At 48.1% G+C, this 24832-nt stretch overlaps 1 protein-coding gene across 3 annotated transcripts in view; it reads right to left on the bottom strand.

Annotated features, from left to right (window-relative positions):
• TAF6L (TATA-box binding protein associated factor 6 like) overlaps positions 1 to 24832 on the bottom strand; it is a 178767-nt gene that overhangs the window by 146726 nt on the left and 7209 nt on the right. The window lies entirely within an intron of this gene.

Genomic DNA, 24832 nt, shown 5'->3' with positions numbered 1-24832 from the left:
TAATTCCTGCTGTTAAGAGTGTCTCCAAATTTCTAGTTCCATCATCCCTGATGGTGATTGATATTGTAGAAAAACAGGCTTGTTGTAGGTTTCATCCAAATTTTTTCTCTCAATTTGACTACTAAGGCTTATATAATGGCTCTGAAATGCCCTGAGCCTTGCTAAGCAGGACTCACTGCATGTGCTCTGACACTTAAGATAGTGTATGTCTAATTGGCTTATACCCTACTGACATAGCATATCTTACTTGTAAGTCCACAGTATATGGTACCAGGGGTACCCAGGGCCTGCAAGTTAGAGTGTCCCCTCAGGAACTTCAGCACTTGCTGTGCCACTCTGAGTGGATCAAGGTAAAACATGTCTCCCAGTCTGCCACTGCGAATGGTAGGGAAGTTTTAAACTGCTAACTCGACCCTGCGATTTAGGGTAATGGCAACGCCCAGTCCTCCCTTTTTAATGTATATAAGTCACCTCTAATGGAGGCTTGCCAAGCCAGAAGGCAGGGTGCTGTATATTAAAAGGCAGAACATGGACATTAACATGTTCCAACAGTAAAATCTCTAAATTGTTGTTTTTACTGTGGAAAAGGATAGTAACCACTCTGACAAGTACAGGGTTACGTAATGACATCTCAGCCCTAAATGGGACTACTAAAGTTGGAACATCAAGATATCAAACAACTCCTTACATTAAGCCTGACTTAATACTCAAGATGAAATTAATGTAACTTGTTGCAGTGTGCAATTTTTGCAAAGTTGCCACTTTGCTGCCTTTAGTCTCATTTGCCCTTATTAGCTGCACTTGGGAGTTTGTCTCGTACACAGCTTTCTGCACTTCTGGTGAGACGTGTTAACAACTCTCAGGAAAGGTTAAAATAAAAGCCAGCACATGAGAGAATTGTTACCTTTCTCCTGCAGGAAGCCACATGGGTGTCAGCCCAAAAGGCGAGCTTCAAAGGAGAACCCACCTTGAAGGGCAAATGGGAAATACTTGAGAGAGGGGCTGCCCTATGGTTCAGGCAGACAGGCTGGCACTAGGAACAGGGAAGGCAAAACCAATTGCCAAAGCAGTTTTCCCAGAGTGTATAGCCCCCTTGGACACCGCACCTTTTGGGTTGGTCTCGGGAGCGCTGGATGCCAACTCATCCTACCCTGAGGGCAACTTATGGGCATAAAAAAAGGCACCACCCTGGACTCAGATCTAGACTGGACTGAAAGAAGGAATGTCCTGTTGCACCAAGGAATGGCAAAGAGAGGCTGCAACGACGTGTATTACACCTACTGAACCTGGGGGCTAGCAAAGGAGCAGGGACTGTGCCTGCTGTGTCCTCCTCATGGAAAAGTTGTCCCCTGAGCCCAGCCAAAGCAAGAGACTTCAAGAGTTAGTTGACTGATCTCCTGTTCACAGCACAGGGCAGCAGCAGCTGAAGAAGCTTGCTAGGACAAGTTGGCAGCCCAGATCCTCGCATCGCTGCTGCCATGCAGCGTCGGAGACCAGGACCTGACGCTCAACGTTTCACCTGTTTCTGCAGACCTGGGAGAGTTGTTGGAGTGCAGCTTGGTCACTCAGTAAACAAGTTATCGCCCAGGGAAGGATTTGTCTGTGACCAAGAATACCAGGCAAATGGTAGCTCGGTGGGAGGACTTCAACCAGAACAAGTGACCAAGACCACCTCACCCCTACCGTGGACCAAGGAGTAGTCGCAGGAAGACCCCCGTTGATTGCATCTCATCCACAACATCCTTGAGTATCTTTAGCATTTTGTATCCCTTGCATCAGGACCACTTTCATAGGAATCTATAGAAAAGGAATAAAAGTGCCTGAAACTGCCTGAAGTTTGCTTCTCCCTTCGAGGTAACTGTTTCTGAGGACTTTACTGGTACCTCCTGATTGGCACCCAGTTCGGGAGCAATTCTAACCAACCACAATACGACTAGCCACATTGTTTGCACTTTGAGCTTCGATCAAATATTAATTTCAAGTTTCAATGATGGGGCCAGCTAATTATGCTAATTATTAATAGTAGTATCTTCACTGTGATCAGCTTCTTATATAATTCTTCAGATAGTAGTGGTAATTTTGCTCCAGAGTCAATCAACATATCTACTTTATATTCTTCAACCTTTACTGATTCAATAGGATCAGCTGCTCTTTCCCTAATACTTGGAAAAATATTTTTTCAGCTTCTCATTTGATCTCATCAACTTTCTTCAAAACATTTGGTGACTTGCACACTTTATAAAAATTGCCTCCCCTCACAGAGTTTGTATACTTCTTTCCACACAGGCCATTTCTTATCACTGACTATGTGACCCTGACTGCCACATCTGTAACGTCTTACGTTAAACATAAAACAGTCATGTCACGTTTGTTAATGACTTAGTTTGTACGCTTTCCTTGCTGTTGTTTTATTTATCCTAACACATGCTAAGCTGTGTTCAATTTAATTTGCAAGTTGTCAAACTTCACTCAACTTGGTATCACCTTTTAGCAATATTTTTTCTCCAATCTTTTCTATGTTGCAAGACAACATAAACTGATCCTTCATTCTTTCCACCATATTTTTTCCAAATTTGCAACTGGTTGCTGTCTTCCTGAAAGTTGTAACATATACATATACAAACTCTCCACATGTTTGTGTTCTCTTTCCAAAATGAACCCTTTCCAAGACTGTAAGAACCTTCAGTAAAAAAGTTCTTCCTGTCTCTTATACATATTTAAAATTCATTCAAACCATTTTCCTCCTCATGTGACACCTCTGACAAATACTCAAAGAGTTCCTGTCTCTCAAGTCCGAAACAATGCATTAATAGAGAAGTTGCCCTCTATGCCCTTAAGAATATACCACATTCTGAGGGTGAGTCGAGGATGCCCCAGCTGAAACCTGACGACTTATTAACATGCTCCTCTTGCTTGCCCAGCACCAGGTGGTGATATAAGGGGACCCCAGATTCACGATTGGCTGAAAGATGTAACTTACTGTTAAGAACATCTCAACACCCAATGAAACCTTATGCCCAGCAAATCCCACCGTAAGGCAATCTGGGAAGCTCTGCTGTCTTACCTGGCCCTGCAGGAAGAACATGAACCGCCCCTCGGACTCTGCGGGATCTCCGCCCCCCCCCCCTCGACTCACTTGATGGCCAATGCCATAAGGTGATCCTGCAAATCGGCATGGTCTACACCATGGGCCTAGAACTACAACAAATATATGTTAAAGCAACCCACAACCATGCTGTGTTGTCCTACCCCCTCCCAGACGCACCCCCATGATTGGCTTGGCTGGAGGTCCTGCCTCCACCCCAGCGTGCACTTGCTGTATTTCTGCCCTGACTGAAGTGTGATGGACAGCAAAATGTGGATGTGTCTATGACCTGCATGTTAACTCCTCCATTCCTACTAATTCCAGTGTATTGCTTGGTACTGTATTGATTTTTTCCATTACAATACAACATAAATAAAAAATAAAATAAAAAACTTGTCCTACATACCTTATCATAGTGTAAAAATATTTTGTATATTTATCCCATTTCTAGTATGTTCATCTGGAGAAACCAGGAAAATGGAGGTGGAGTAACCTTTTTTGTTGAGAAAGTTTTCACCATTATTTAATACTTGAATTCCTTCTCTTTGTTACACTTTAAATACTGGTAACTCTAAATGAAACTTGTAGTAATTTCTTTGTTCTAATAAAACTACTGTCAATTGACCCTCATGGAGAGAGGTGCTGATGAAATAACATTTGAGGCTCAGGACACGGGCTGACACCTGTTCATGTCTGGGTTGAATAAGTACCACTCCTGTCCAGGTGAAGGAATGACTGGAAAGAAGCTCACTACAGAAGATTCACTGTTTAAGGATTCACTTCCGCTCCTGTCCGAAGAAATACTGGTAGCAAGCACTCTTCGGGACAAGAAGGCTTATCACTGGGGCATAAGAAGCTCAGAGTTGCCATTCTAATATTATCAACCTCTGACACACAACCAGAAAGAATGTCCTGCACCAGATTCTCTGCATCACAGTAAGCCTACAGACTCAGTTAATTAGATTGGAACTAGCACTGCGCTGCACTGTATGTCCCTCGAGACCCTCTCCGACGTTATCTCTGTGTCATATCTCTCTTGTGAATAAGGTGAAGATAAAAGAGAAGCACATGGGTTTAGACCATAAGAGTGTGAGTGTTAGGCAACACACAAACTCAGCAAAGTTAAACATAGATCACTCTAAAGATAAAATTCAATACTGTAGGTGGTCATGTAGAACGGCTATGAAATTTTGGTTCAAATTGTTGCTTGTAGATTTAACCTCTTGTGTAATTGGCCGAAAACAGGGGAAGGACAAGACTGTCCTGAACAAACTCTCTTTTGATTGTGATCCTGATCTAAACATCCAAACCCATTCCCAAGTCTTACGGCATAGACATGCTCAAAATAAGCAAAAATTCTCTCATCAAGCCTCTCACCAATGTGCAAAAGGTACATGACACTTGTTGGAAGTTAGAAGGATCAAGTTTAATTTCTTATAAACGCCCCATACACGAGCCACCAGATCCCACCACTGAGGGTGCTCTATTTGACATAGTCACACTCTACATTCTCAGACCTTTTTCTGGTAGTACATTAATTATCACATCTGGTTCTGAGCAGTCTCCCTGCACTCCCCCTATGATAGCAGCAAACCTGGTGTTGGGGAACACAGTTGTGCTTCTCCATTCTAACGAACTAGAAAAAGTAACAACACTGAGGATACTGCAAATAAACTTTTGTCCACAGAGTAACATTCTTCATGTTTATTTTCTGTGATAAGTTGGCTAAACCAGGAGATGGGGAAACATACGAAGAAACCTTTTTTTTATGTTTTGGAGGGAGCGAAGGAAGAGGATAGCCACTGCTATTGTTTTGGCTGAGAGAAAGAAAAAAATATACTTATTTTTTAACTTCTGTGGTTTTAAAGAGGAGAATCAGACAGACAGATATGCTTGTTGCCCTACATGTTTGCATTTAAACTTGTTTTATGGGAGATGGTGGGGACTACTCGGCATAATAGATGGCTAATGCACCTTAACATTGTGCACTGTTGCTTTGGATGAAGTCTGATAATGTCACTGCATGGAGTATTTTAACATTGTGTTATATCGAAAGAATAACATTTGGTTTGTTTAAAAAAACAAACAAACAAAAAAAAAAAAAAACTTACAAGTTGTCCCTGTTTGGGGAAGGGGAGGAGAGGTCTGTTTCGAAACAAATCAACTCACATATATGTATTTTGTTACTTGATTCCTCTTAAAATATTATAAAATACCTCTTCATTATTCATGTGCATGTCCCTCTCTTCAACTCTGGTCATGGCATAATTACTCAAGGGTTATTTTCATTACTTGGAGTCTTGGGCCTATTCATAATGTTTTTTTTACTATTTTAGGGCAAATCCTCACACAGCAGACAAGTAGAATGTCACCCCCTTCCCCTACACCACATCACACATTACAAATTAAATTCTTCTCTCAGGATACGTGGTAATTCCTACTCCCACTTTCTTTTTTTTTTTTTTTTTTTAATTACAACTTTGGCAAGGAAGGCTGGGAAGTGATGTAATTAAGATTACTGATAAGTAACGTGGTCCATACAACCTCATCCAGCTTGCTTGTCACAGTACCTACAATTTGAGGATGCATCTCACCAAAGATATCCATGAATAACCATGACCAACATACCAATCACCCACATAAATGTACTGACGGCCCAAGTAAAAATATCATAGACAAGGAGTTCAAAATCTTCTCAGAAAAGAACCATGTTTGAGCTGCGTATACCGCCACCCTGTAATGGACAGAGAAGTATCCTCGTGGCTATCCTGCAGATTTACCTCGGGCAATACAAGCTATGGCTTGGAGCAGAAAGCTGCAACCCCTCTGGCCCATATCCTTTGGATTCTCCGTTTAAGAACCATCTGTCATATGCTTTAGTAATAGACACTCTGCTCCACCTGATAAAAGTGCAGGCTTGACAGTCTTAGCTGCTGGGATAAAAGTAGCTAACAGGAAATGCAAAGTTAGGAAAGCTAGGGTCCAATTTACATTTGAGAAGAGTGCGGCATGCATCTAATGTGAAAAGTGCCTCCTCTTCTAGAGAAGCAGGGGGGGGACAGACTGCAGTGAAGAAAATATCCTGCACCTAGAAGAACTGTGAGCTGACATTTGGCAAAAGCCCTGGAACTGACCAAAGGATCATCCTAACTGGGAGGATATTAAGACAGGAAGTAGCTAATGAGCGCACTACATCCTCCACAGTTTCTGTTCCATTGCAGCAAATTCAACTGCCACAAGGAAGAAGCTCGACAGGGATAAAAAGACAAAACTGGGGGGGCGTGGTCACCGGCGTCAAGATGGCGGTCGCACTCTAGGAGTGCTCCGGACCCCCCCCCCCGTCATCTGCCGGTGTGAGGCCTGCTGTCCCGGTGCCCCCGCCTGCCAGCGGACCGCCAGAGGCCGAGGAGGTGAAGGATTAGCGGGGGACCCAAATTTGGGCCGGAAAGCGGCAGCGGGTGCGGAGGATGGGCCCTGCTGCCTGAGGCCAGCCCCGCGGGCCTGGGAGCGGCTGCATGAGCGGAGCGGGCCACAGCTGGGCTTCGGGCTGCTGAGAGTGCCACGATTTTGCGCGTCTGGAGCCAGAGCGGCCCGCCATGTGAGCAGGTGAGCCACGCTGCAGCGGACGGGAGACGTAGCGGCAGGGACCCTTCTGGCCACGGTGTGGAATCTGTAGCGGCCTGGGAGGGCCGGGGCGGAGAGAAGATTGAAAGCTCCCGCGCCCGCTCCTGGGGCCTGCTGGTGCCCTCCCCCCTCCTGAGATCCGTAGAGGCAGAGGAAGAGCTGTGGGGCCCCCGACCTGGCAGGGCCTCACTTAGTGGACTCTGGGGCGAGGGATTCCACTCGAGGAGGAGTAACCTGGGTCCGCGGAGTGGTGGCGCCACAGTTGGGGCCCAGGTGGCCGGTACAGCAGTGGTGGTGGCAGTCGGGGCGGGGCCCCGCAGATGTGAAGGCAACACCCGCGCCTGACGGACAGCCAATGCAGTTGTGAGCCTCCTGGGAGGCGGCGAAAGGACGTGGGGCCAGGAGGGGCCCCATGGAGGCAAAGGTTGGTTAGCGAGGGGCCGGCAGTGAGAGACTGACGAGACGGAGTGCCGGATAGGGTACCTCCATGGACTTCTGGAAGTGACCTGGGACCCTTCACTCCTGCTCTCCCCCCCAAGAAAGCGAAACCAGGGGTCGTGCGCAGTCAGCAACGACCTTTGGGGGAGCTCCAGGTGTGGAGGCAGAGATCCTGGAGGGGAGCGTTGTGCGGCAGACTGCTTTTGGATTAGCCTGTGGAGTGGAGTAAGGCGGTCGAGCCTGGAGAGGCAGGTGAATGCGCTTGGGCCCTGGAGGACGGCTGCTGGGCCGGTACTCTGGGTTGTGTTGGCGCCCCCTGGGGGCGAGGTGTTGTGTTCTGTCCACCTGCCCGGCGATACCCTTGGAGATAGGAGGGCGCTGCTGGAGACCTGGATCAGAGCTCTCTTGTGACCACATTGACGAGGAGTGACCAGCCGCCGTGGTGCTGCCCCAACCCCACAGCTGAGATGTGGAGAGACAAGGCAGGCAAGCAGCGCATAGACCAGTTTACTGCACAGGGCTCCTCTAGGGCGACGGAGTCTCGGAGACTGAGACACAGGCAGGGGGAGTGAACATGATCCTTCTGGCGACCCAGGCCTCGCAGTTAGTGGTGGAAACCAAGGTTGGTGAAGTGAAAGCGGATGTGGGTCTCCTCCGACAGGATCCGCGAAAGGCGGTGAGTCGCATCAAGGAGGTTGAGAACCGTGTGTCACAAACTGAGGAAGGGATTGCAGACCTTAAAATCAGGGTCGCCCAACTGCAGACCCGCACTGGTGAGCTACACCGTAGAGCTGAAGACGCAGAAAACCGCTCTAGACGTAACAACTTACGGTTTGTAGGCTTCCCGGAGGGTGCAGAGACAAGTTCCTCGATTGAATTCTTGGAGCATTGGATTCGTTCATGGGTCCCGGACCAGCGGCTCTCCCCGTGGTTTGCCATAGAACGTGCCCACAGGGCTTTGACGCCATGACCGCCAACGGGTGGCCCCAGAGGCCGATGATAGCACGATTCTTGAACTTTAAAGACCGGGATGTTGTCCTTCGAGAGGCTAGAGGCCAGTCAGATCTCCGCTGGGACAACCATAAGATACTTATATTCCCAGACTATACCCATGAGGTGCAGGCCCGACGCTATTCGTATGAAGGAGTCAAGCAGAAACTGCGGACTATGCAGCTGACATACATGCTCCTCTTCCCTGTGAGGCTGAAAGTTATAATGGACGGAAAATCCTTCTTCTTTGACTAGCCAGAGGCAGCATGGGAATGGCTCACAGAGGAGCGCCGTGTGGCTCTGCGGGGGGGGGCCTCACAAGCCAAGTGGCGGTCTGCCGGGGACAGACCGAGCGGGCCCCCTAGGTGCGCGGGGGAACCACAGGCGTACTCGGTCTCACCAGAGGGGGAAGAGCGGCCTCCGTTGAGCCTCGGCAGAGGATGTACAGCATGAACTGTCCCCAGATGGCGGAGGAGCAGTGACAGATGGCCCTGAGGAGAAGAGGCCGAATTGAGCAGTGGAGGGGGAGCGCCTGAGCCAATCTCCAGTGCTTGCTTGACTTTGACTCCTGTGGGTATTTGAGGGGGCATGGGCAGGTGCTCCCCCCGCAGCGAGGGACAGAGCAGGCCACATTGCAGAACTCCGACTCAAATGGAGGGGTCCACCATTCCACGTTCACTGTAGACAATCTGTTTCTATTGTTTAGGGCGAAAGATGCTTCTGGGGTGGAAGTATGGGGAGGGGGGCAGTTGGGAGAAGTTCATGGGTTGTTTAGCAGTTCTGTGCTAAGGTTGATGCAAGATTATTTTTTTCAGGGTTGGCTTGAGAGGTCACGATGGAAGGATGGGGTGGGTATAGGTAATGCACTGTTCTTGTTCTTTTGTCCATGTCAGAATCTGCCAAGAGAGTATTATCCTGGAATGTTAACGGTCTCCTAGATAAATTTAAGCGATCAGTGGTGTTTAACACCCTCCGTTGTTTTGCACCATCTGTGGTCCTATTGCAGGAGACCCACCTGCTTGGCACTTGATGCCCCGTGCTGCTGAGAGGGGGGTATGACAGGGTTTATCATGCAGGCTTTACCAGGGGCTCACGGGGGACGGCTGTTCTATTTCACCGCTCACTGGCTATGGTGGTGGCTACCTCTCGCTCAGACCCACAGGGCCGTTACATGGTGGTCTACGGGTTGATGGGGGGGGGGGGCGCCCCATCAACATCCTTAGTGTCTATGCCCCCCCAGGGGTGTTGTAGAGCTTTATGACCCTGCGGGATGTGGTGGCAGGGCTTCCCCCGGGCCTGACTATTCTGGGTGGAGACTTCAATTCGGTGCTAAACCCAAAGTTAGACTTCATGGGACCCCTGTCCTCGAGTCGGACCGTCAGGGCCTCGGGGTTGCGCAGCTGGGTGGATGGCCTTGGTCTCTGCGATGTCTGGAGGACCTGGCATCCCCAGCTGCGGTGTTAGCTCACACATCAGCAGCACACCACAAGCATGCCAGGATAGACCTCTTTCTTGTTCCAGCCCTTGATGCGTCACAGGTTGCGGGGGTGGAGATGCTCCCACAGGGGGTCTCGGATCATGCACTGCTCTTGCTGCGACTAGATGGCATTGAGGCACGACGCCGTCCGATGTGGCAGCTTAATGCGTGGTTCTTACAGGACGACGAATGTGTGCAGGCTATAGGCGAGCATCTATCAGAGTACTTCTCTACCAACCTTAGTTCGGTGTCGTCCCCGGGTACTCTTTGGGCTGCCTGTAAGGCTACCCTTCGAGGACACGAAAAACACCTTCTTCATGTGAAGGAGCAGGCGTGTAGTCAAGCTGTGTCAGTGTTGAAAGCCAAGGCAGTGCGTCTGGAGGGCCGACTTGCGGAGGCCAACAATGAAGTACTTACAAGGCAGCTCCTCGTCATTCGGCAGGAGACCAAGCACGCAACTCTTGAGACAGCAAAGCACATGTGGCGAGCACCTGTGGCCCGAGTGTACGGGTGGGGAGATAAAAATGGCAAACTTCTGCACTGGTTGGCAACTGGTCCAATGGTGGGGAGGATTGTCCCGGAGGTCGTTACTGAGTCGGGGGCGGTATCCGGGTTGCCTTACGAGATAGCGAGGAGCTTCGCCAGCTATTATGAGAAACTATATGAGGAACGCCCTAGACCGTTGGCGGAGGGGAATGCTCCTCTATTACATGAGATGTCCTTCTCTAAGATTTCGATGGCCGACAGACGAGACCTGGACAAGCCAGTGAGTGTAGAGGAGGTGGGGGCCGCCATGGCCGAGTTAGCGGCTGGTAAAACTCTGGGTCCCAACGGGTTTCCAGCTGAGCTCTATAAATTGTTTCGAGATGAACATCTGCTAGCCCTGTTTGAGGAAGCAGAAAAGACTGGGGGATTTCCGCCAGAGCTTGACCAAGCAACAATTGTAGTAATCCCCAAGACGAAACCCACTGTTGCGGAATTGCTCAGAGTATCGACCAATCTCACTCCTCAACACAGAGATTAAGATTTTCTCTACAGTTCTCGCGGCTAGACCATGAAACGTGTTGCCCTCACGGGTGCATCCGGACCAATGCGGTTTCATGCCGAATAGGGGTACCAGGCATTGTATCAGAAGGCTGCACATGGCACTGGCTAATCGGACCCTCCTGACCTCCCCGCTGGCACGCCTCATTGTGGATTTCGAGAAAGCATTTGACACGGTGGACTGGTCTTATCTTCGGGGGGTGCTGGAGAGGGCAGGGTTCAGCCCACGATAATGGGCCCTAGTGGGGATCCTCTACTCTAGCCCTGCAGCGCGAGTGCAGGTGAACGGAGTGGTGTCAGATGTGTTCCTCATCCGGAGGGGAACTCGTCAGGGCTGCCCTCTCTCCCTGCTGTTATTCGCTCTAGCGATGGAGTTATTGGCAAAACTGATTAGGGAGGATCCCTTGATTGATGGGTGGGCCTGGCCCACCGGACGGGAACATCGCATTGCGCTGTATGCGGATGATGTACTGATGTTTCTGGCCAACCCAGCTAGAAGCGGGCCGCGGAAGCGTCGGGTCTAGTGGTAAATCCTGGTAAGTCCCTTCTGGTCCCGCTGAGCCCGGGTAGAGATAGCTATGACTGGCAGCAGGGTATCCCCCTCCGCCGCAATAGCTTCGGGTATCTTGGGATACATGTGGCACTCTTACCAGAGTTGGCGTGGTCCCTCACTGTAACACCCTTGACTCGAAGAATAAGGGAGGATCTCCAACGCTGGTGATTGCTCCCCCTCAACATTTTGGGCCGCATTTCGCTGTATAAAATGATGGTGCTTCCCCAGCTCCTCTACAAGCTTCAAAATTTTCCACATCATATTCCTAGAAAGTGGTTTAATGAGATGGAGGCGATGGTGCGGCGTTTCCTGTGGCATGGTTCGCCCCCCGACTGGCGCTCCGTACTTGTCAAGGGGACGTTTATGAAGGGGGACCGGGAATATCCAACCTCTACGTCTACCGCTTGGCCATGCACCTATTGGTTATCCATGACTGGTTTGGGGGGAGGGGGGGGGAAGAGTGGTCAGACCTGGCGTATCAGCTAGAACATTTGACGATGGGCTTCTCTGGCTTGCTTGGGAGGTTGTACGGGGATCCCCTGCCGCATAGTGTTCCGGAGGTGACTCGGTGGTGTTGGCAGGGTGGAGAACTGCGCAGCGGACAACGGGGTGGTGGCGTCGCCTTACCCAGCAGACGGCGTTGTGGCAGGGAAAGTGGCTTGGGGCAGTCTGAGCACTGTGTGGATTCAATAAGTGGGACCTTATAGGTATCTCCCAGCTGGGGGACGTCTGGACCGGTTCCCGCATGCGATCATTTCAGGAGCTTCAGGAACGCTTTGCGCTCCATAAGTCCCAATTCCACAAGTTCCTGCAGCTTAGGCATGTATTGCAGGCACACATCCGGACAGGGACAGAACTCCCTGAATTCAGCCCCATGGAGGCCAAGGTAACGATGGGCGCACTAGGCAGGGGGGTAGTGTCACGCATTTACCGCTCACTGATTAGTAACACCAACCAGGCGCTTGACAAACTCCGAGAGCGATGGGAGCAATGGGTGGGCCCGATTGATGAGGGAGACTGGAGGGAGGCGTTGATGGCCCCACGATCCCTAGTTACGGCTTCCCGACTCCGAGTGGTGCCGATATACTTCCTTCACACGGCATACCTCACTCCTGACCAGATGGGTAAAGCGGGTTTGCGCCCCCAAGCAGACTGTCCTCGTTGTGCAAACCCTGGGGCAGACTTCTTTCATATGGTATGGACCTGCCCTCGGATAACCTGTTATTGGAGGGCAGTACTGGGAGAAATCTCGAGAGTTATACAGGGGGAGGTTGAAACGGCTCCATTGTTGGCTCAATAGGGGGTCCTCGATGGGGTGGGGTCCAGCAGAGCGCAGCGAGCATTTGTGGTTGTGGCCTGTTTGGTGGCTAAAAGAGACACTGCAGCGAACTGGAAGGCTGAGGCCGCTCCCTCAATCACAAGATGGCATCAGGGAGTGGACTGGTGTGCTCAACAGGAGAAATTGGTCAGTGAGGTACGAGGGCACCCGGCCAAATATACAAGGGTGTGGGGGAGCTGGAATGAGGCAAGAGGTCTTGGTTCATAGTAAGGGGACATGTGCGGTCCAGCGTTGCGGGCAGTGGTTCTTGTAAGTGCATTAGAGTATCATGCGATGGAACGATGTTGTACCATGTTATGTGTGCTGCTTATACCAGTGACCTATTGGCCTGTCAAGCTGTTTCACACAAAACTAATAAAAATGGTTTATCAAAAAAAAAAAAAAGACAAAACTGGGAGCTGCTTATTAAGTCTCAAATATGGCCGCCAGGAACTTCTGTTAGGCCAGAAGGATACTACAACAAAGGGAAATGGACAAAATTTTCCTTTATGATCCTCAAAAACTGTGGAAAATATAGGGAAACCTCAGTGATCAAAGTTAAAGGCTATTGGTACAGCTGCCCACTGTTCCTAAAGCGACAGGGTGACCACCTCAATCTAGGTCATCACAAACACCGATTCCAGTCCTGAATTTTTCATCTACAAATCACTGATTTCAGGTGTGCTTAGCTGGTTTGTTCGATGGAAGCAAACCAAGACTACAACACCTAGAATGCATTAGGGTATTACACAGTAGTCCAGGACAGGAAACGTTGCCCGTAATGACCTGGATGTTGGTGGTCATCCTTGACCCCAAAAAGTGATGGTGGGCAAAATCTCAAGAAGAAACAGGACTAAAGAAATTTTAGTACCATAACAAACTCACAGGTATATGAAAGGTATGTGAAAGGAGATCCCTTAGCATGTATCACATGGAGATATTTTAGCATGTGAAAACACAGGCACCTATACTGCAATTGAGGTTTAACTGCAAGAAAGCAAGGCTACTATAGGAGCTAAATCTCTACAGCAGCCTGTCCCTTGCAGATATAAATACTAAAATGTCACGTTATTAGCCAAGCCAGACCCCAGTTGAAAGAGGAAGCCGGTCAGAAGTACAAGAGAGGAGAGACAGGCATTTACAGGACCTAGGTACTGTGTTTTTTATGGTCAGGAGAGACTGGTCAGAGTAACGTGACCATCAACAGGATCCGGTGCAGGGGTTCCAAAGTAAGGAATTTCAAGTTGGAAAACGGGACTTGGAGGGCAAAGACCCAGCAGGTTATCCTCCCCAAACTTCTGAAGAGTGGCAGGGCTTCTTAGAGAATCCAGCTGACCTGTGAAATGTCAATGGATTCTTTGCTTAGCTTAAATCCTCTAGGGCCAGAGTTTCCAACATAAGTGCACAAAAAAGCATTATATTGGGATGCAAACAGATCCTGCCATTCAATCCCAAACCTGATGAGTGTGAGTTATAATCGGCTCAGCAGTGAAAATGACTCCCCACTGGGCAGCTGAGACAATCTGCCCATAAGTGCTCTTTGCAGACATAGCACGTAGGCCACATCATAAAAACACAGACACAGTGATTGATATAGAACTTGGCAACTTGACTAATTCAAACCATTATAAAGCATGCTGTTATCCTGGGGTGTCTGGCACTGCACACCATGGTTGTTCTTCCTAACAAATGTCATTTGATCCCAAACAAGGGGAGGAAGAGCCTGGAGGGAAACAAAAACTAGATTTCTCTCCGATAGGAGGAATAAAGTAGTTTGGGAACAGTTCATCTTCTCTGCCATCTAGGTCTGGATGCAAGCCAAGGTGTCTTTCATAAAGGCAACCCGATAACGGAACAAATGGGGGCATCTTAACACTTGCCTTGTAATCCCAGTTTGATAGATGCCAACAGGTCTCAAAATAGAAACATGCATCTCAGATATCAAGCATTGTCACAAGGTTGTTTACACCCTTTAGATCGAAAACCAGCATAAAACCAATCAATGACATCTGCTCCAGAAAAGGAGAGATTATATTTCTCTTGGCTGTGTTCTAGGCTAGATATCAGTCATTCCTTGCTATTTTATTCAGATCTCACTGCTCAGGAAGGAGGATCCCTTGGAAGGGTTTAAATCCTCAGACTTGACCCCCCCCCCCCAAGTTTAAAAAGGTGAAGATTGTCATAAAAATTAGCAACAGTTATGCAGTGACTGGTTCTGCTGCAGCATGGTTTGTCAAATGTGAAGTATAGATGGAGCCTCATTTTTGTCAAGCAAATTGCCAGGGAACGAGGATACTGAAGAGTTACAGGGATAAAGAAGAGGGACTAGATGTTTCTTCTTTAGTGTATATCATCACCATTTGATATTCTAGTTGACTCTAATTCCTGGACGTCTATTGCTAGGTTGAAGAAGCAGGCAACCTCCAACCATCTCCTCTTCTTATCCTGATACAGCACAGTAAGGCACAAGTGACCGTTTCAACTGCAGTAAATACTAACTAGGATTTAATAGTAAATATGGCCTTTTGGCCTGCGTTCAAGAGTAAAGGAATACCTCTTGAGCAGTCACTGAGGAAGAAATCATCTGGCCTATTGCTAGACAGTGGTATTTAAACATGTTTATGCAGAGCTACCGACTGTAAATACACACACACATAAAAAATAAATAAAAAATAAAAAAGTTACAGGGGCGTTATAGTTCCTTTCAGAACTTACATGCACAAAACCATAGAAATTCAGATATTATAGTTAGAGTTTCTTCAAGTAACTATAACTCGTACCCTAAGGTAACTGTAACTCACACCCTCGCCATATACTGCTAATTACCCCAGGTATTACATCTTCTATAACATTATTGATAATATCACTGTAACATTTGGAGTAAAATTATTGATGAGAAAACAGTGCATGGCAAAGGCACGAGTTATAGTTACTTGAAATAACTAACTATAACAGCTCGATGGTTTGTGCCATAGAAATTCAGCTATTATAGTCAGTTATTTCAAGTAAGCGAGTCGGTGTAAGTGGATTTGTGAGTGTGAGAGTGGGTGTGTGAGTGGTTGTGTGGGTCTGTGAGTGGGGGTGTGTGTGTGTGTGTGGTTATATGGGTGTGTGAGTTTGTAAGTGGGTGTGTTAGTGCTGAGTGGGTCTGTGAGTGGTTTTGAGGGTGTGTGCGTGTGTAAGTGGGTGTGTGTGAGTAGATATGTGGGTCTGTGAGTGAGTATATGTGTTTTATTTTAATTGGGGTCTGGATCTGCAGATCTACCTGAATCTGTGAGGATCTGAATGCATCCGCGGATCCTCACACACTAAAGCAAAAAAACAAAAACTAATTTCAGACAATTTCTTGCCCATGAGGGGCCACTTTCACCACACCATTAGTCCCATGGGGTCAGGGTTCCTCTACCCTGACCCCTTCTATTATTTTTTAATTTTATTTTTCCCACTGGGAACAGAGTAGCGATGAACCATATGGCAGCCGCAACTTTCTTCTCCGGTTGCGGCCAATTGTGGCATTGTTGTTGGCACGTGACTCTACGAATCCACCCAGATCCATGCCAAATCCGCATCCCTAGAAATAGATTTTTTTTTGCTTTAATAACTCCTAAATGGATTTACAGCAGATTACAACATGCATTGGCAAAGCCAATAGGTCTTACCTATGCAAGAGCTATTGGCTTTGGCAACATGTTTTGCTATGTTGTACACCAGTGTGGCTCCTGTTCAGCATGGCTAAGAGTTAGTGGTGTAGAGTGTCAGAGTGGAGTGGGGGGTGTAGAGTGAATTTATTTTAATGTGGTAGAGTGGAGTAGGAGGATTAGAGTGCTGCAGAGTAAAGGGGAGTAGGGTTCAGTGGCAAAGAGTGGAGTGGGTTGCAATAGGGTGGAGTGGGTTGGAGTGGATTGAAGTAGTGGGGTGGGTTGGAGTGGAATGGAATGGGGTGAATTGAAGGGGGGTAGAGTCAATGGATGGAGTGAGGTGCTTTGAGTACAGTGGGGTGGGTTGAAATGGAGTGAGGTAGATGGGATTGGGGTGGATTAGAGTGGTGTGGATTACATTGGATTGGGTAGGTGATTTGAATTGGAGTGATAAGGCCGTGGTGAGTGGAGTGGATTGAGGTGGGGTGGGATGGAGTGGAGTGGATTGGGATGGGGTAGGTGGTTTGAATTGGTGTGATAAGGCCATGGTGAGTGGAGTGGAGTGGATTGGGGTAGGTTGGGTTAGATTGGAGTGGGGTGCATTAGATTGGACTGGAGTGGGGTAGATTGGATTGGAGTAGATGGATTGGATTGGGATGTGCTGGTTTAGATTGGCGTCAGCTGGTTTGGATTGGGGTGAGCTGGTTTGGATTGGGGTGAGCTGGTTTGGATTGGGGTGGACTGGATTGGATTGGGGTGGACTGGATTGGATTGGGGTGGACTGGATTGGAGTGGGGCAGACTGGGGTGGGTGGATTGGGATAGAGTGGTGGACTGGAATAGTGTGTGATGTATGTGAGTGGGTGGATTAGAGTGGGGTGGATTGGGGTTGAGTGGAGTGGGTTGGGGTGGATTGGAGTGTGGTGGACTGAACTAGGATGGGGAGGGGTGGACTGTGCTAAAGTGAGGTGGAGTGAAGTGGGGGTTGGAGTGGGATGGAGTCAAATGGGGTAGGGTAGATTGGACTGGGGTGGATTGCACTGAGGTGGGATGGATTGCATTGGGGAGAGGTGAATTGGGCTGCAGTGAGGTGGACTGGAGTGGGGTGTTTCGGATTGGGAAGTATCATACTGGTGTGGTAGACTGAATTTAGTGGGGTGGGGTGGATTGGATTGAGTGGGGTGCATTGGATTGAGCATGGTGGATTGGATTTGGGGTAGATTGGATATGGGTGGGCTTGAACTGGATTGGGTTGGGGTGGAATGTGGTGGATTGATTGGAGGGGTGTAGTGAACGGAAGTGGGGAAGATTAAAGTGGTTTGGAGTGGGGTGGATTTGACTAGAGCAGGGTGGAATAATGTGGACTGGACTGTGTAGGGTGGATTAAAGTGGATTGTATTGGAGTTGGGTGGACTGGATTGGGTGAGGTGGATTGGGTAGAGGTGGGCTTGATTGGAGTGGGGTGGATTGGATTGGAGAGGGTGGGGTGGGTTGGACTGGGGTAGGGTGGATCAGAATGGAGTAGGTTGGATCAGACTGGAGTGTACTGGGGTGTGACGAATTGGGCTGAAGTATATTGGACTGGAGTGGAGTAGGTTGAACTGGGCTGGACTGCAGTGGATTGGACTGGTGTGGGGTGGATTGGAGTAGGGTGAACAGGGATAGAGTGGGTTGGATTGGGGTGAGGTGGATTGGATTGGAGTGGGGCTGATTGTTTTGGATTGAAGTGGGTTGGTTGGGACTGTAGTGGGGCAGGTTGGAGTGGGCAAATTGGAGTGGGACAGTTTTTGGATTAAAGTGGGGCAGACTGAAATGGATTGGAGTGAAGGAGGTGTTTTGGACTGAAGTGGGGCAGATTTTTTGGGATTGAAGTGGGGCAGGTTGTTTTGGATTAGAGTGGGGCCGATTGGAGTGGGGCAGACTGTTGGAATGGAGTGGAGCACATTGGAGTGGAGCAGATGGTTTTGGATTGGAATGGGGCAGATTGTATTAGGGTGGATGGGATTGGTGTAGGTGGATGGAATTGGTGTGGGGTGGATTGTAGTGAGGTGAAATGGGATTGAGTGGGGCTGATTGGATTGGGCTGAGGAAGACTGGAGTGTGGTGTATTGTTTTGGATTGGAGTGTGGCAGATTGGAGAGGGGCAGATTGTTTTGGATTGGAGCGTGGAGATTGTTTTGGATTGGATTGGGGCAGATTGTAGTGGGCAGACTGTTTTGGATTGGAGTGGGGCACACTGTTTTGAAGTGTTGCAGATTGTTTTGTATTAGAGTGGTGCAAATTGCAGTGGGGCAGATTAGACTGGGGTGGGAGGATTGAAGTGGGGTGGGTTGGAGTGGATTGGATTGAGGTGGATTGGTGGCAGTTAAAGTGGGTTGGATTGGGGTGGATTATAGTGGGGCAGATTGGGGTGTACAGCTCAATTAAGTGTTAAAACATAATTTTAGAAATTACACATAATAAAGAAACACTCTCGGTTTGCAATATTTTGAACAAGCTGTCATCTTTTGAGAAGCGTGACAATGAGCAAAAACAAAAGAAAACATGCATGGAAAGTGAGAAAAGACGACTTGCCCAAATAAAAGAAAGTTAGTTTTAAAAAATAAAACTTTGCAATTTTATATGTCATCTGGGCACATTTTTGCCAGTCACACACCTTCTGTTTGAAGGGCACTGTAAGTTAAAAAGAACAAAACAGTACCCTGATCACATTGCGAGCAGCGGACGGGAACTAATTAAGCTGAATCAATCAGTGCTTGGTCCCTGCTCCACACAGAGGAAAGGACTTGATGCCAGGCATGCCTTGACAAATTATGAGGATGTAAAGAAGAGTGCCAGGCAAACCATCAAGTGGTGAGCGACAGGCAGGCTCCAAGCCCTTTACTGTGCACAACAGATTCTTGTAAGTGAGACCCATGCACTAGCGCATGCACTTGCAGGCTCGACCCTAAAAAGGGCTCCTTCTAGACCAAGAGCAAGCATTCTGCCAAATTTAGTGTAATTCCGTCCAGCCGTTCTGGCTGTAGTCGTATCTAAAACCCCTATGGGAAATTGCACATAAAAACACGTTTTTGGATCCCCCCACATCTTTCTCGCAGCCCCGCTTTACAGATCACCTCGAACCTTCCCACACAGCAGCTGAAGTGAGTTACGTAATAGTTTTGAAAAATTTGTGAAGGTTTGTGAAACAGTGATAAAGTTATTAGCAAAACAAAAACACGCTTTTCCTATGGAAACTAGGTCCTAACAATAACTACCTACTGGCCAGTGCCAGTAGGATGGATATGGATATATATATATATCACATCGCAATAAGTTTAGTTCGGGGTCAAGCCCATTCAAAATTTCATAAAAATCAATTAATCCTGCACAATTGATGACAAAATTCACATATAAAAACGGCAGATCCAAAACATGATAAAGACAATGGCAAGTACAGTCCTTGAGTAAAAACATTCAGAATAAATGCACTTATAATACTTCAACCTATAACATTCATGCTGTTATATTAAATGTAAATATGCTACATCAATTAAGAAAGTGAAAGTAAGTTAATTCAAAGAAATAATAATAAGTCCAGCCTCTTCCTTCGGGACCAAAAAGCATATAAATAACTAACAACAAGAGGACTTCCATGGCAACATTGTAGTGTCTCACATCCAAGATAATACAGAACAGCTCAATTCATACCCTCCTTGCCCTTTCATGCATTGGACAAAACAAAAGGTAAATGAATGACATCCTCAATCATATCGCTTCAAAACATACGGAGTGGAGATTTATCCAGGTAATGCCTCCAATTGTAGGTACACTTATCAACATACCCAGTCTAAACTTGATAAACAGTATTCAATCCTGGGTCGGTGTAATGGCATCCATATACAGCTCCAAGGAGGGCATAGATTGGTGAAGGAAAACTCTGTTTGCAAGTACATGAGATTGAGAACTTCTTTGATCTGAAACAATCTTAAAATTCCAAAATGCCTCTTTAACAGTGACCTTAGTACTTTTGCTGATTGATGTGGGATCACTCCAGACATTTCCTAGACCTATATAACTAAAATGCAAATTATATGTGAAAGCCAGGTTAATGAGTGTGCATTGCCCAAATTCACAATTTCTATTAGGGGTAACCTATAATGTAGGTACTCAGGGGTTGACCATAAGAGAGGTTTTAAAGTGGCTTAATCGCTAACCCTTTTTAGAGCAGAATCAAGCTATAAAGGGTTTGAGGAAGACTAAATAAAAGATCTTAAAAACCATTCTCTGTAGTAGTCAACGCAATAGTATTTCCAATTTTCCAGATTTCTGCCCCCTAAAGAGCTGCATTTTGTGCTTTTACATGATAAACCTCAATAGCCGGGGAGACAGATCTGGGAATGGCGGCTTTATATCTCTGAAAAACCAGCAGAGGCTTTATGTATTGAGGTCAACTCACTTTTCTGGATTTGTGACTTCCAAATATGTGATTTATCTATTCTGACTCCCAAGTAATCTATGCTGTTGACTACTTTTACGATCAGCCCCGTCATCAACAATTCTCCTTTAAATTCTGCAAGCCTGCTGGAGTGTGAGAACCAAGAGTCTTGTCAGCAAATCACATGGATGGAGTGGGAATCCCTCCTAGTTTGTGGGAGGCTTGAGTGCAGGCCCCAAGATGTTTTATTTTCTAAAGTTATTTATATAAATAGAAAATAGGGTGGGAGCCAGAAAATAGCCTTGACACACCCCATGCTCAACAGGTATGCGATCTGTGAGCTCACCCTCAACATATCAATCTCGCTTGGGCAATATTATTCTTTTTAAGTCTAACAAGAATTCCTTACAAGGAGGAATTGATTCCTATTGACTCATGAGGACACCACAAGCACTGCGAAGGGACACGGTCAAACACAGCTTTTAGGTCCACAGAGGCCACATTTAAGTGGTTTTTAGTGAGCCTCAGATAGTTCTACATGATAAGATTGAAACTGAAAACTTGACCAATCGTACTAACCTTTGAATGGAAGCCAGCCTGTAGGGGAGAAAGAATCTGGAAGTCTGTCATCCAGTCTTGGAATTGAAATAAAATGATTATAAATGTGCAATAATTTGTCGAGTTTAGTTGACAAATTAGCCCACTTAACAGATTTCCTGTTGCTACCAAGAGACAAAGCCATCCTGACCATTTGTAAATATCACCGGTACCAGCTAACATACTGCTGAGCCCTCAATATGAGATTTAATGATTATCATCACTGTCGGACCTATACAGTATTTCAAACTCCACTGTGATGCCAGGTTGTGTAACGTACAGCAGGATATCGTATGCGTATAGGGAGATTTGTTCCTCCCATCCCCCCTTAGCTACTATCCTGTGCACCAAAGGGTCCTGCCATATCCAGGAAGCTAGGGGCTCCAGTGCCAATGCAAAAATCATGGGGGACCGGGGGCACCCCCGTCTTGTCCCCCTGTGTAGAGCAAACGGGCGGGAATGTGCCCCATTCACCCCCACTTTTTCCAGGGGCTACTGGTACAGGAGTTGTATCCATTCGCAGTACCTGGGGCCGAATCCCAGCCTGGGCAGGACTGCACATAGATACGGCCACTCTATATTGTTGAATGCCATCTTGGCATCCAGCAAGAGCACTACGGCTTCCTCATGGTCTGGGGCATAAACCCTGCTTGGTCCGGATGGATCATTGCTGTGATTACCTTTCTCAGTCTATTGGCTAGGACCTTAACCTCCACATTCAACAACCATATGGGCCGGTAGGAACTGCAGGCCTCTGGGCTTTTCCCCTTCTTTGGAACTACTACTATTGTCGCCCTTCTCTGGTCCAAAGGAAGAATACCCTCTGTCCTAGCTGCCTGGAACATTTTTAACATGTATTTTGCAGCATCCTTGGCCACGCATTTATATAGCTCGACCGGTAGGCCATTCGGCCGGCCGCCTTCCCGGACTGTAACTCCTGAATTGATTGCCCAATCTCCTCTGATAGTTCCTCCTCCAACTCTCCTTGGTCCTAAATCGAGAGGGCCTGAAGTGAGACATCCTTTAGGAGGTCTGCGCAGTCCTCACCGGAAAACGTGGCCCTGGACTCAGACAGCCTCTCGTAGTATTCTGCAAACGCTTCGGCTAGGTCCTCACTGGTAGAGTGCATCACCCCTATCACGTCCCGGACTGTCACCACCCAATTTCTCCCCGTCTCTCCCTGCAAGCCATGCTATTAGTTTGTTGGCCTTATCCTCAACATAGTACAGACGGTGCTGGGTGGCGAGTGCGTATGCCTTATTATCCACCAGATCCCTCAGCTTCTTCTGGCAGAGCCTGAGCCGATGACACTGCTCAGGACTTGCTGGCCTCCCTACAATATTGCTGACTCAAGTGCTACGATTTCCACTTCCAGCCCCTCACATCTGAGGGACTGCTCCTTCCTAATCACTCCAATTAGGGCCTGTACCTGCCTCAGATTAGTGCTTTGTATGCCTCCCAGAGGCTGAGTTGGCAAAGTCACCGACCAGTCATTATCTTGAAAGTACTGGGTGGTCTGGTCTTTTATCTTGTCCCTGAAAGTGGGCTCTTTAAAGTGCCACGGGTCTAACCTTGCAGGTAGCCTCCAGTCCCTACTCGGACCGCTGAGCACCACCACTACAGGGGGGTGATCAGAGACACCCCTCACAAGATGAGTCGACCAGTGGAACTGTCCTGTGTGGGGGTGCAGCGCAAAAAGATAGTTGATTCGCAAAAAACTGTTGTGCACCACCGAGAAATATATACACTGGTTTGCCCCCGGGTTATGTTCCCGCCAGAGATATAACAGTCCCGTTGCCTCCACAAACGTCTTGAGGGGACTCTCATTCGCCATCCCCCCCCCACATCATGCTGGCCCCTGATAGTCTATCCCTCCCCTCGTCCATAATATTGTTCATGTCACCTCCCAAGATCAGAATACCCTTGGGCAACCCTAGCAACTCCTCCCCCAGCTCCCTGAGGGTGTCACTGTGTAGCCTGGGTGGCACATAAACCAAATATTTTCTATCTGAGCAAGAACAAGTAACTTCCTGAGGGGTCACCAACGGACCCAGAACAACATCCATTATAACTCTCCCTACCCTGCTACCCTGCACAGTGGACTTAAACTAACCCACCACCCCAACTTGCAGAGCACCTGTCCCCCTAAAATTAACGTAAATAGTTAAGGACTGGGTGGCATCACCAATCAACTTCCCGTGTCATATGCGTGTGTTCCAGGAACCCCCTTATTTGATTTGTTTAACCATACATCTGTTTTGCCTGACATCTAGTTTAGCACCATGTATTCTCTGGTTAAATGTCTGGCCCCCTGTGATCCTCCCTTTGTCGAATGCTGCTCTTGGGTCACCTGAGTTTAGCCGCATTTAAGTTCCAGCTGCCTTTTTTTGTCTTTCTTCGCTACCCGTAGGTCAGCGGCTGCCTGGCCCCCGAGTCTGGCAGCGAGCCACACCCCCCACCACCGGCACTTGTCCATCTGTCGCATTCAGCTCTCTGCGGAGTCCTGCTACAATGTGGTCGATGCAGGCTATGCCACTGTGCCTCTGATTTGCTGGTCTGTAGTCCCGTTTGACTTCACACCCCTCAGGGGCATTTTCCCGCAGTGCGCCACCCCTCTGTCCATTCCCAAGCCTCCACAGGCGTGGTAAGGAACCAGGATTTACCCTCCATTACCATTCATAGTCGGGCTGGGAAAAGCATCATGTATTTAATGTCTTTTGCTTTTAGGATCTTCTTGACCTCGACAAAGTTCCGTCTCCTACGCTGGACCTGTAGTGTAAAGTCTGGGAAAAACCATACTCTGGTGTTTTCGAAAGTTTGATATCCATGCGTACGGGCATCCTGAAGGATAACATCTCAGTCCCTGTGGTTGAACACCCTCACTAAGATGGTTCTGGGTGGAGCCCCCGGTCTGGGCGGTGGTATCGGCGCCCTATGCGTCTATTCAATGGAGAAACATTTAGACAGTCACTTCGGGCGGAGGTGGTTGACTATCAAGTCTTCTAGAAAGAGGTCCACGGTGGGCCCCTCTGCCCACTCCAAGAGCCCCACCACCCGAATATTGTTCCTCCTCACCCTACCTTCTTGGTTCTTCAGCCGGACTGCCATCTGTGCCTGTTTTGTCAGGTACTGAACCTGGTCCTCCAGCTTCTTTGCTGTGGATTGCAGAAGGTTAATGTTCAATTCCGCAGATTTGACTTTTTTGGACATCTTTTGGAAGTGTGCGCAGAAGATTGACGTCCACCTTAACAGCGTCCAACTTGGGCTCAAGGGAGCTCGAGGTCTCGAATCGCTTCCATTATGACCCCCAGCGGGGTCTCCGCCACCACCGACTTCTCACCTCCCTCGTTGTTCTCCATCACCTGCCTAGCCACTGTGTATTTGTCCATTTTGTTCAACTCTTGTAGCCCCTCTCTGCTCCAAATACTCCTTTTCGAGCCCTCTCCAGTCAAGACCCAGCCATGCTTCCACTTTCAGCCTGCTCTCTCCAGTCCTGCCGCCACTTGCCTCCCTGCAGGCCTTCTCTGTCTCATTCACCTGCGGCGGTGGAGGGACTTCTCATGTTATTGGGTCTGCCCAGGTCCAGACCAAACCACCCCCGCAGCTGGGCCCTCATTCACTCCTTTCTGTCCCTTGGGGCCTGCCCCACTTC

This window comes from Pleurodeles waltl, chromosome 9 (assembly GCF_031143425.1).
Source record: "Pleurodeles waltl isolate 20211129_DDA chromosome 9, aPleWal1.hap1.20221129, whole genome shotgun sequence".
NCBI lineage: Eukaryota > Metazoa > Chordata > Amphibia > Caudata > Salamandridae > Pleurodeles > Pleurodeles waltl.
Note: the sequence above shows the minus strand (reverse complement) of the source record. Positions and strands in the feature narration are given on the sequence as shown.